Genomic DNA, 11,020 nt, shown 5'->3' on the forward strand with positions numbered 1-11,020 from the left:
TTCAACCGTCTTCAAGGCCCAATCTTCTACAATATGGTTAGATAATTCTTGATTCATGCTAAATCTTTTCTTTTCCAAGTTACATCCTTTGTATTTCAAAAGAAGATTGTGATGTTAGAGAAGTTGGTCGCCAAACTCATTAGTCATGATGGGTTTGGAATCATATGTGAATCAATGGTGGAAAACGAATCCAATTTGGCTAAGATTTCTAAAGTGATTTTCGAATCTTGAAAACACTCCAGCAAGGTCAAAGATCTTCATCCTAATCTCAAGATGTGGTCTAGATTTCTTCTGAGATATGTTCATCACAGAAAATCTACAAACTCTTCTAACTGCATCAACGGTGACCAATAATACATCCTTTACTATATTGCTACTAAGAAAAAGGTGAGTCTCCATGCACTTCTCTTTCGGAACTTATAGGATAGTATGAAGGAAACCAGAGATGGTAGTAGAAAGATGAGTAAATACATTCCTCTGGGAAGGTTGATCTTAGACATTCTGATGGAGAGACAGCTGATTGACTCTTTAACAGATGGTCAATTTTCTTAAGGTATACAACTTATGGTTGGAAGGATGTTGAATGCCAAGGGTCTGAAGAATATGGGTATCATTTATGAAGTGATAACCCCTCCTAATGAATTGCCCAAGGAAATCATCCACAATAGAAGGATTCCTTTGGGAGATTTTCCTATCTTCTCAAAGCCATATCCTCTGGAATATGTGGTAGGAATTTTGGAGAAGTGTCATGCAGGTGCTATTCTTGTAGCTTCTGAAGCTACTTCTGAGAAGAAGAAGAAAAAGAAGAAGAAGAAGAGGAAGACTGCAAAGAAGCATTCTAAGAGGATGGCTAAGAAGTTTAAGGCCTCTAGGGAGCATCTAGATACTTTTGCTGAATAACCTAGAGCCCATGAAGCTATTTCTACAAGAACTGCTTCTGGAACGTTTGTTCCTTCAAAAGCTCGTTTACTTACCATTGATAACAATTTATCCATTCCCTCTTCCACCATCATTTCACCCCCTCGCCTTTCCTTATGTTCTGGAACCAATTCTTTATGAACCCATTCATATTTCTGCTCCCGAAGTACTAATCCTAATGTTACCATTCCACCATCCTCATCATCACTGTCTGAAATTTTAAGCTCTAATATCTCACCAACACCTCAACCAAAATTACCATTTCACATTTTATCCCAACTCACTCAACTAGAAAACCCTCATTCAGAAAAATATTAACCCACGCTCCCCACTCACTCTGACATCCCTGTTATAGAATCAGACATTGGTTCTGATACTGAGTCAGATGTTGAGCTCATAGCCCTTCCAGATAGAACCTCTCACCCCTATTTTGACCAAACACCCTCTCAAACCAACACTCAACATACACCTCTAGATGAATTGTTTACTTAGTTTGAAGGAGAGGTTGTTGCCAGACTTAACGCTCTCAATGAGGCTTGCACTTCTAACACAAACCTCTCTGAAGTGTGTGCTCTGACCAACAACTTCAAAAGTTGGATAGAAGTCATCTTTGAAGAGTTGGAGATTGCTTACCTGAAAGAAGCTAAAAGGAACTTCCATGCCATACTCTCTGGTATTGTTGAACCTCTACTTCAGAAGGTTCCTCCAATGCTTCCACTTCCTGCTGCAAAAACGACTCCACCTCCTTCTCCAGTTCTGACGACTATGGTTGCTTCTGAGACTACTCTTGAAGGTGGAAGTAACTTTGGGGTCAAGAAGAATGTGGATTATGAGGAATTCATTTTTAAGACTTTGGAGCATCTGGCGGCTGAGAATTCTGAAGTTAAAGAGAGACTCAAGCATCAGGATGAGAAGACATCAAAGATTGAAGGGTTTCTTGGAGAGATCTTATCAAGAATACTACCCCCTCATTAAACCCTAGTTTTTAAAACTTTGTGTTGTCTTTGTTTTCTTTTTTCATTTCTGTACTGAGATATCTTTTTGATGAAATGAAATTTTATTTTGGTTTACTTTATCTTTACTTCTTTTTGAATGATGACAAAGGGGGAGAAAGAATGATTGATTTTGATATATCTAATTCTAATTCTGAAACCCAAACATGTCTTTATATGTTATGACATTGGTAACCTTTCTGGGAACTTTGAAAAAGTTCATCATGTTAACCAAGTGTTTCAGGTTCTAAGGCATTAACTAAGTTGAATTGAGTTCATAGGAACCAGACTTATGTTTAAGAATCAGGCTTATGTTCTGGAACTAAGTAGTTTGTAGTTAACCAGATATATTCTTGTTCTGTTATGAACTAAGTTCAAATGAACCAGGTTGAACCAGACGTATACAAGCTCTGAACCAGGCGTATACAAGTTATGATAACAACCATACATGAGTAATACAACTAGATTATGAAACCAGGTTATGAAAGCTCTAAAAAATTATGCTCTGTGATGAGACTGATAACCAGACTTTCTGACACTCAAGCAAGGATTCTGAATGAAATACTTTTGTACCCAAGTTGTTGCATTATGGGAAGTTACTTCACCCATTATAACCAGGTTGCTTCCTTATGGAAAGATAGTAACCATGCTTCTGCCTTATGGAAAGTTATTTCTTTCAAGTTGATTGAGATTTTTTATATGTGTTAAGATTATTTTAAGTCTTAAATTCAGGGGGGAGCTTGCAAATCTAACTTTGATATTCTAAGCTAAAAATTAGTTTTTAACAGTATAAAATTCAATGGGAGCTTAGAAACCTCACTATGATATTTTTGTATGATTAAACCAAGTAAAAATTGTTCATAAAAAAGGGGGAGATTGTAAGAATAAGATTTGGTTCTGCATCTGACTTTTAGTTTTAAGGATAATAATGGATTGTTTCTTATAGGACAATTTTGTACACTAATGGTTTTTATCTTGTGTGTAACTTTTGCTAATAGGTTCTGAATCTGAAGCATTGATGTGTGACGTCACCAGATTCTGGAATCAACACACTCTGACTCTGAAGAGACACAAGTGCTTTACCAGATGTTGTCAAGTTCTAGAAAGCTCTTAGACAACAATTCTGATGAATGTTTGTGCTAAAGCTTCTGACTGTGACTCTGATTGAAGAGCCTTTGAAGGATTGTCAGCCTTCAAGATTTTGCGCTCAAGTTCTGAGGATTCTAAAGAACAAGATCTGAAGACCAGATTCTAAGGAGCTGTGTCAAGACTCTGAAGACCGAGGTTTTGGAGATTTTGTCAAGTAGTCTTTTGATCCTTATAAGCATGCTTCAACATCACTTTATCAAAAGCCTTTGAAGATTAGAATATGAGAATAAAAGGTCTTGCATCAGGAAAATAGTACATAGTACAAGATCACTCTTTCCTCCACTACGTTGATTTTGTGGGCTAAGGACAATACTATTATACCATTTTTCTCCCATACGCAAACCGTTATGAAAGAGACATTTGCAATTTTCTATTCTAATTCTACCCTCCAACGGATCTTTTAACTGCCTATATAAAGAAAACATGGAAGATTAGAAGAAGTTGTTTATTCCGCTAACACTCTCGCTATTGAACATACGCACAATATTTTGCTAAAGTATATATTTTATGTGTATAGCTTTTGTACCCACATAGAGTTTTTGCTCGTTATTATGTGAGATATTCATTGTATTTAACTTGTGTTAATCTTCTCTCTTAGAAGCATTCTTTGTAAACACAAAATTGTAAATCTCAAATTTGTTTGAGTGGTTTTCTTGAGTGACTAGGTTTTAGTCAGATTGACTCAAAAAGGCAAAGGCGGTTTGTCTTTGTGGTGTCTGTAATCAGTTTCGTTATAGGGGATTATGTCCTTGTTAAGAAGGCAAAATCACCTTGGTAGGATGGACTGAAGGTAGCTTCCTTAACCGCGAACCAGTATAAAAATAACCTTGTTATTTTTTGTTGTTCATGTTATTGATTGATTGAGTTTGTTTTATAGAATCATTTTTATTTAAATCAATTTTTATCACCATAGAGTACAATCAAACATACATTGAATTTATTGTAATGGTTGTACACTCTTCAACCAAATAGAGACTAAAAAATAAACTAAAAAATAAGTAATAGGTTGTTGTAATATAGTCAAACTGATAATAATTGCTACGACACAAATTACGATTAGTGAAAACTTAAAGGATCATGGAATGAATCATGATATGGCTTCAATTTTGAAAGCTTTAATGAGAAGGTTGTTAAGAAAGGTCATATTTCAAACATAAAAATCCCATAAATTTTGGGATCAATTTGTAGATTTTTTTTTTAAATAATCATGTTTTTAAAGTTAAATACCACAAGAACCATATTTTTTCAGAATTAATTAAAGTCTGTATGTTTCAAATAAAAAAATATTATAGTAAAGAGGAAGCGTTATTGGTAATGACATATACATTTAAAAAAACATAGGCGTCTATCTCACTAGCGCATGCATTGTCAATGCGCTAATAGGATTGTCAAATGCATTTTTAGCCAAAGAGAAGACATCAATAGGTCTGGCGTCTATGTACTGGATTTTGTTTATAAATAGATCATTCATCCCCTATCATTTTCCACACATCTTCTCATTTTATTCTTAAGTTTTTTTTTTAATTTTCTAACATGATTATTAAAAGAGATGTTCAAGTTTGTTATTTGATTCTCAAGCCTCCAATGAAGATCCGACTTTAGAACACCCAGATTTCAAGTATCTTAAAGGAGTTTGATTCGTTGGTTAGACAGAGAAATTAAAGACGATAAAAAAGTTAGAAGAATAAATAGGTTTGTTTCGATGTCCGTGTTATGATGCATGGAACAAATGATATTGTTTTGATAGTTGTAATTTCTTAGATATGTTGTTGTGTTAAGTCTTTTTATTTGTTCTCTGTGTTGTTATTTTAGCATTGTTTTAGTTCGTTTTATTGTAATTAAAAGTTTTATTTAATATGAAATTTCATGGTTACAAAAAAATAAATTAGATATAAAAAATGAATAGAATAATTATGTTGTTGAGCTTGTTCCAAGATTGAACAACGTTTATGTGTGCGTCCAAACGACGACATTGACATCGAACTCGATTACGACGTCATCTGAAAAGAGACGTTAGCTTTCATGGATAATCCTAATATCTCAAGGACCTTGCACCAAACACCTCAAGTGAATCTTGTGAGGCACCAAAATCTCAGGAGAATTGTGGGGGAGACCTCAAAGGCAAAGGGTAGCGCCGAAACGTGAAATCAATGGTTGTTATGATAAAAAAGGTCGTTAAAATATATTTACAAAATTTTCCTGCATGTAATCCTATTTAAATTAAGTAATATTAATATTTAATTTTTTTATTTCATAATTTTTTTAATTAATTGTAAATTTAATTTAAAAATAAATCCAATACACACAGGCCCCAAACAACTGGCACCTCCTCTTTGACTAACAATGCATTCGTCAGACCTATTAGTGCATTCGCAATGCATGCGCCATTGAGATAGGTGTCTATGTATTTTTTTAGTGCATGCTTTATTACCTGTGACACATCCTCTTTACTACGATTTTTTTTAAACACGGATATTTTTGTTAATTGTTAAAAAAAGATAGTTATTGTGGTATTTAATTTAGAAAATATCATTATTTAAAAAAATTTCAATTTACAAAACAAAACTGAAAAAGTTTTTTTTTAGTGAATCATTAACCTTTCTTTTTTATTAATTTTTCTCTGTTTTTATTTTCTTCTTAGTTCTTAAGAAAATAAATTGTGTTAAAAATGTTTCTTCTACGAGAATGTGATGTGAAAATGAATTAAATTTTACTGATATGTTTGATTGGGAGAAGAAAATTAGAAGAAAGAACCATGTCAAAAAGAGTGTGAAAAGAGAAAAATAAATCAGAAATATAATTGATTTAATATATTAATTGATATAAAAAAGTATAAAAAATATTAATTAATTTTAAAAATACTAAAATATCAATAGTTAAAAACTATTAATCAAAATTATTTTACTCTTAATTTATTTTAATTAATTATTGCAATTTTAACTAATTAAATTAACTCACCGACAAAAAAAACTCATAACAGTGTTTTAATAATATTATGAAGTTCTAATTTAGTTCTCTCAATCTCTTATTACCCCACAATATTATTTGAAAGATAAAAAAAAAAATAACTTACTGCATTGTATTTTATAAGATGTCTCACAAGGTTGGTTGATTTGGTGGTTTTTTTACAAAAATAACCCACTTTTTGAAGGAAATTCCCAAAATACCCTTGATTTCAAAAAAATTCTCAAAATACCCCACTTTTAGGAGGAGTCTCCAATTGGATTGGCTAGGACAGGTGCCCTAGCCAATCCAATTGGCACCTATGTGTAGGTTTTAAGAGGAGTCGCCAATTCAATTGGAGACTCCTCCTAAAATGCAATTTTTGTCCTATAAATAGATGCGTTGTGTGACTAATTGTTCCACATCTCATATAATCATTTGGCTATCATGTTTGGTGTTCGTCGCCGATACGGAAAGGTGATTTATGCGAGAGACAAACCTCAAATGCTGATGCTGTTTTGGAACATCACCACGTTCGATCAACTGAAGAGGGAGCTGGTTCGTTGGTTAGATGGGAAAATACCAAAAGGGGAAAAATCAGAAGTATTGAGAGACTTGACAGTATCTTTGGTTGGGTGCGAATGAAGACTGATAAGGATGCTAGGGAAATGATGTTCGACCGAGACGACATCAATTTGATTGTTGTAATCAGTTAGAAATATTAATGTTTTCAGATGTTTCGTACTGATGTTTGTTGTGAACCTCGTTGTAACAAGAACTTAATGATATATAATGATTGAATGTTACAGAAATACAATGTTACAAAAAGCTTAAGACCTAGATGATGCTCCTCGATTGGGACAGTTGTTCTTGTTGTGTTCTGGTTGACGACAGATACTACATAATCTTATCATTTTATCTGTGGAATCCATCTCTGTTCTTATATGTGTGCTGTTTGGCCTTCCTTTCTTCTTTCTACGCATCTCGTCATTGTGCCAAACAATATCTCCTTCATATGGAGGCCAGTAATCCTCCATTGGTAGTACTGAGAAGCTTTGAGTATATATATTCATGATGGTGTTGGCCTTGTACACATCAGATAAATGGTTGTAAGCGTCTTGACGAGTATAAGCGCATGTTGCTATGACATGGGAGCAAGGTATGCGGAAGGCCTGGAATTTTCCACAATCGCACCAACTTCTGTTTAGTCTAACAGCGTAGGCTAAATTTGGTCTCCCCTCGTTGTTGCCCATTGTTTCCTGGACGCTGAAATTTTGTCTATGACGGTCAAAGACTGTTACAGCGTGTGTGCTAGCTTTGATGCTCTCCTCTTTCATGACCTTCATGCAACACTCATTGAATACTTGCCCGGATATTAACACTGCACTCCATCTTTCACCTCTGGTTGCGAACATAGAAGCCAACCTATAATAGGTTGATCTTACCAAGGCGGTTATCGGCAGATTTCGAATTCCTTTGAAAACCCCGTTCATGCATTCCACAATGTTTGTTATCATGTGGCCCCATCGACAACCTTTGTCAAATGCCCTTGTCCACTGCTCTACTGGTATGTTATTTATCCATCTCCCTGCATCTTCATTAGACATTCTAATTTCATCACGATAATATTGAAATGACGGCTGAGTTAAAGCATACCCAGCATTCACCACCTTCTTGCGAAGATTCTTATCTTTTATAGCACGCATGAAATTTTGTGCAATGTGTCTGATACAGTAGACATGTGTAGAAGGAGGATCATGCCATCCGTTGTCATGGTTGTTGTAGGCACTCTCAATGGCAGCATGTCTATCAGAAATCAAACAGAGATTGGCTTGTGGAGCCACATGCGTTCCGAGATGTCGAAGAAAGAAACCCCATCCACCAGCCGTTTCACCTTCAACAAGAGCAAAGGCAATGGGAAAGACACTATTGTTGCCGTCTTGTGCAACCGCCATGAGCAAAGTACCCTTATATTTTCCGTATAACCAAGTGCCATCAATTTGAATAATAGGTTTGCAGAATGCGAAACCTTTGATGCACGGGTCAAATGCCCAAAAGAGACGGTGAAATATTCTATTACCTGTAGCACAGGTTCCGTCTGGCATCATTGCTGGAACTGTCTCCATAATTGCCACAGTTCCTGGGACATATGTTTTTAATGCCCATAAAAACCGTGGCAATTCCTTGAATGAATCCTCCCAGTTGCCGAAAACCTTTTCAACAACCTTTGTCCTCGCAATCCAGGCTTTTTTGTAAGATGAAGTATAATTATATGTTGTTCTGATATGGGATATAATTATACTCACCTTCACTGATGGGTCTTTATTAACCAACGGCAGAATGTCTTGACATATCAAAGCTGCGCTTAGTTTACGGTGATCTTGTTCCACGTTAGTTGCAATGCAATTGTGCGGTGGGTCTATTGAAGCGATCTCCCAAGAGTCGTTTTTCTTCTTGTAAGACGCAGCCAAATGAAACTTACAAAGCATGTTACGGCATTCGATAACATACCTTCTAGAATCAGTGCATTTCACTGTAAAGTCAGTAGAGTTGTTCATGTGGAATTTTTTGATTGCCAGAACACATTCTTCTTTGGTATGAAACATGTCTCCCACCTTTAATTCGCCTTCTGATCTCGGATACGGATTATAGAAAACACTGTTGGATGTTTCATCGTCGTGAAGATCCATATTTGTCATATGTTGAGGCGGATTGTAGACATGACTAGGATGTATTGGTGGTGGTTGATCATCATCTTCATCGTCGTTGTTCAACATGTGATCAACCTGTATCTCGGTCTCCTCTTCTTCTTCATCAACGACATCCACTTCTACCTCTGCTTCTGGGTTGACGTCATCTGACCATTGTCGATCATCTTCACCAGATTCATCCTCACCGGTTAGTTGAGACTGTTGAGATGATATACATGGTTGAAGAGTAATGTACAACTCAATACAGTTGCAGCCTGAATGTTCATGACTAACAAACATGTATTCAACACCTTCATCGTCTCGTACCTTAAGGGGGAAATACTTGCATTGACCATTCTCAAAAAATATTGGATTTTGATATGTGATCTTTGACACAATACCCGATCCTATAAAGGATTGTATTCTTTTTTTTAAATGCAAGAAGGTTGCATTTCTCTTGATTGTGATTCTAATGGTATCAGTAGTTCGAAAATAAAAACCATGTAGCTCAGACTCGTATGTTTCACCGTTGCAGTGAACGTTGACACTGTATAATGATGAAAATGACATTGTGCAGATGAAAACTATTTTCTTACTGCAGATGAATGTGAGTGTAGTGTCTTGGATGTTGATAGTAAGACAATTAAATAGATGAGTGAAGTGTCTCACATGCTAGCTAGTTCGGAGTGACGTGTCGTACATGCAAGCTAGTCCGAAATGACGTGTAGGACATGCAAGATACTCTGAGATGATGTGTCAACCATGCAAGCTATCAAGAAGTGACTTGTTCAGCATGCAGGAGACAAGACAACCACGTGTCAGACATGCATACACACACTCCAAATGGATTGGCGCCTCCACTTATTCCTTGTACATGGTCGCCAATTCAAGTGGAGACACCATGCATTCAGACCTCGAAACCAAGCAATCAGACCTAGGTCTTGCATGCATGTCCCTATGGAGGCGTCAATTTGAATGGTGACCCCTCTTAAAGGTTGTACATGGTCGCCAATTCAAGTGGAGACACCATGCAAGCACAACTTTTCATGCTCCCATCCATTTTCCTATAAATATATCCACTCCATCAACACTTCTTCCACACCATCACTCTCACTACTTCCTCTACAATACTTCTTATACAATTTCATCTTCAACAACATCTTCTAGTTTCATCTACACCAACCCCCCAACAAAATGTCTTTACTCACAATGGGCGAAGCGCATAGAGGAACGGTTGCAAACATCGCAACATATGTAAGTTTTTTCTTTTGTTAACTTTTTATCTTTCATCTTCACCAACCCCGTTTTATTTTGACATACCAACTTAGTCAAGTGTTTTATTCTTTCTTTTATAGGATGTATCAAGGTTTCGAACTCGGGTCCACGAATATGTCCATATGGACCCGATGATTCAACCTTATGTTGAACTCGCCGGTTTTGGTCATATTAGCAAGATTTTGTCTTGGTCTATAGATAGCAAATTCATTCCAGCCTTATGCGAAAGATGGAGACCAGAGACACAACATTTTGGTTCCCAACCGATGAGTGTACCGTGACGTTAGAAGACGTCTACATGCTTTTAGGACTACCCATTGAAGGCAAGGCTGTTAATGGTAAGACCAACTATGCAAATTCAATTTGCATGGAGCTCTTAGACACTGATTTGTTAGATGATAATGCTAGAGGTCAAGGTATACTACTCTCACGCCTAAAGTCATATTATAATAGTTTATACTTAGATGAGAATTCTACCGAAGATGCTCGAATAATAAAAACTAGGTGTTACATTATGTTGTTAATATGATCGTTTTTATTTCCCGAAGGTAGTGGTTCTAGCATGCATATTATGTACTTACCTCTACTTAGACATGTAGATAGAATAGGAAGTTACAGTTGGGAATCTGCTTGTCTAGCCTATCTCTATAGCTCGTTGTGCAAAAACTCCCACAAAGACACATCTACATTTTCTGGATGTGCTGTTTTGTTACAAGCATGGGGTTGGTCAAGACTACCATCTCTAGCACCGGTCAATAACAACCCTTTCACTTTTCCATATGCACAAAAGTAAGTTGTTTAAATTGCTATATCTTTACTTACTTCCTTAAAGTTTATTACCTCAAACTATTTTTTTTTACTTTTTGGTGTAGATGGTCGGCACGTGGTATGAGTTACAACAGATGTCCGAGACACTGTATTACTCAGTATCGCAACCTATTGGACCACCTTCGACCGACAGACGTAAGCAAAATAACTTAATTATTTCGTTATATTTTGTTAAAAGTTTTCTACATTCATTATAATCCTATCTTCTTTAACATTTCAGTTCAT

The sequence above is a fragment of the Lathyrus oleraceus genome, chromosome 3 (assembly GCF_024323335.1).
Source record: "Lathyrus oleraceus cultivar Zhongwan6 chromosome 3, CAAS_Psat_ZW6_1.0, whole genome shotgun sequence".
In the NCBI taxonomy this organism is placed as follows: Eukaryota; Viridiplantae; Streptophyta; class Magnoliopsida; order Fabales; family Fabaceae; genus Lathyrus; species Lathyrus oleraceus.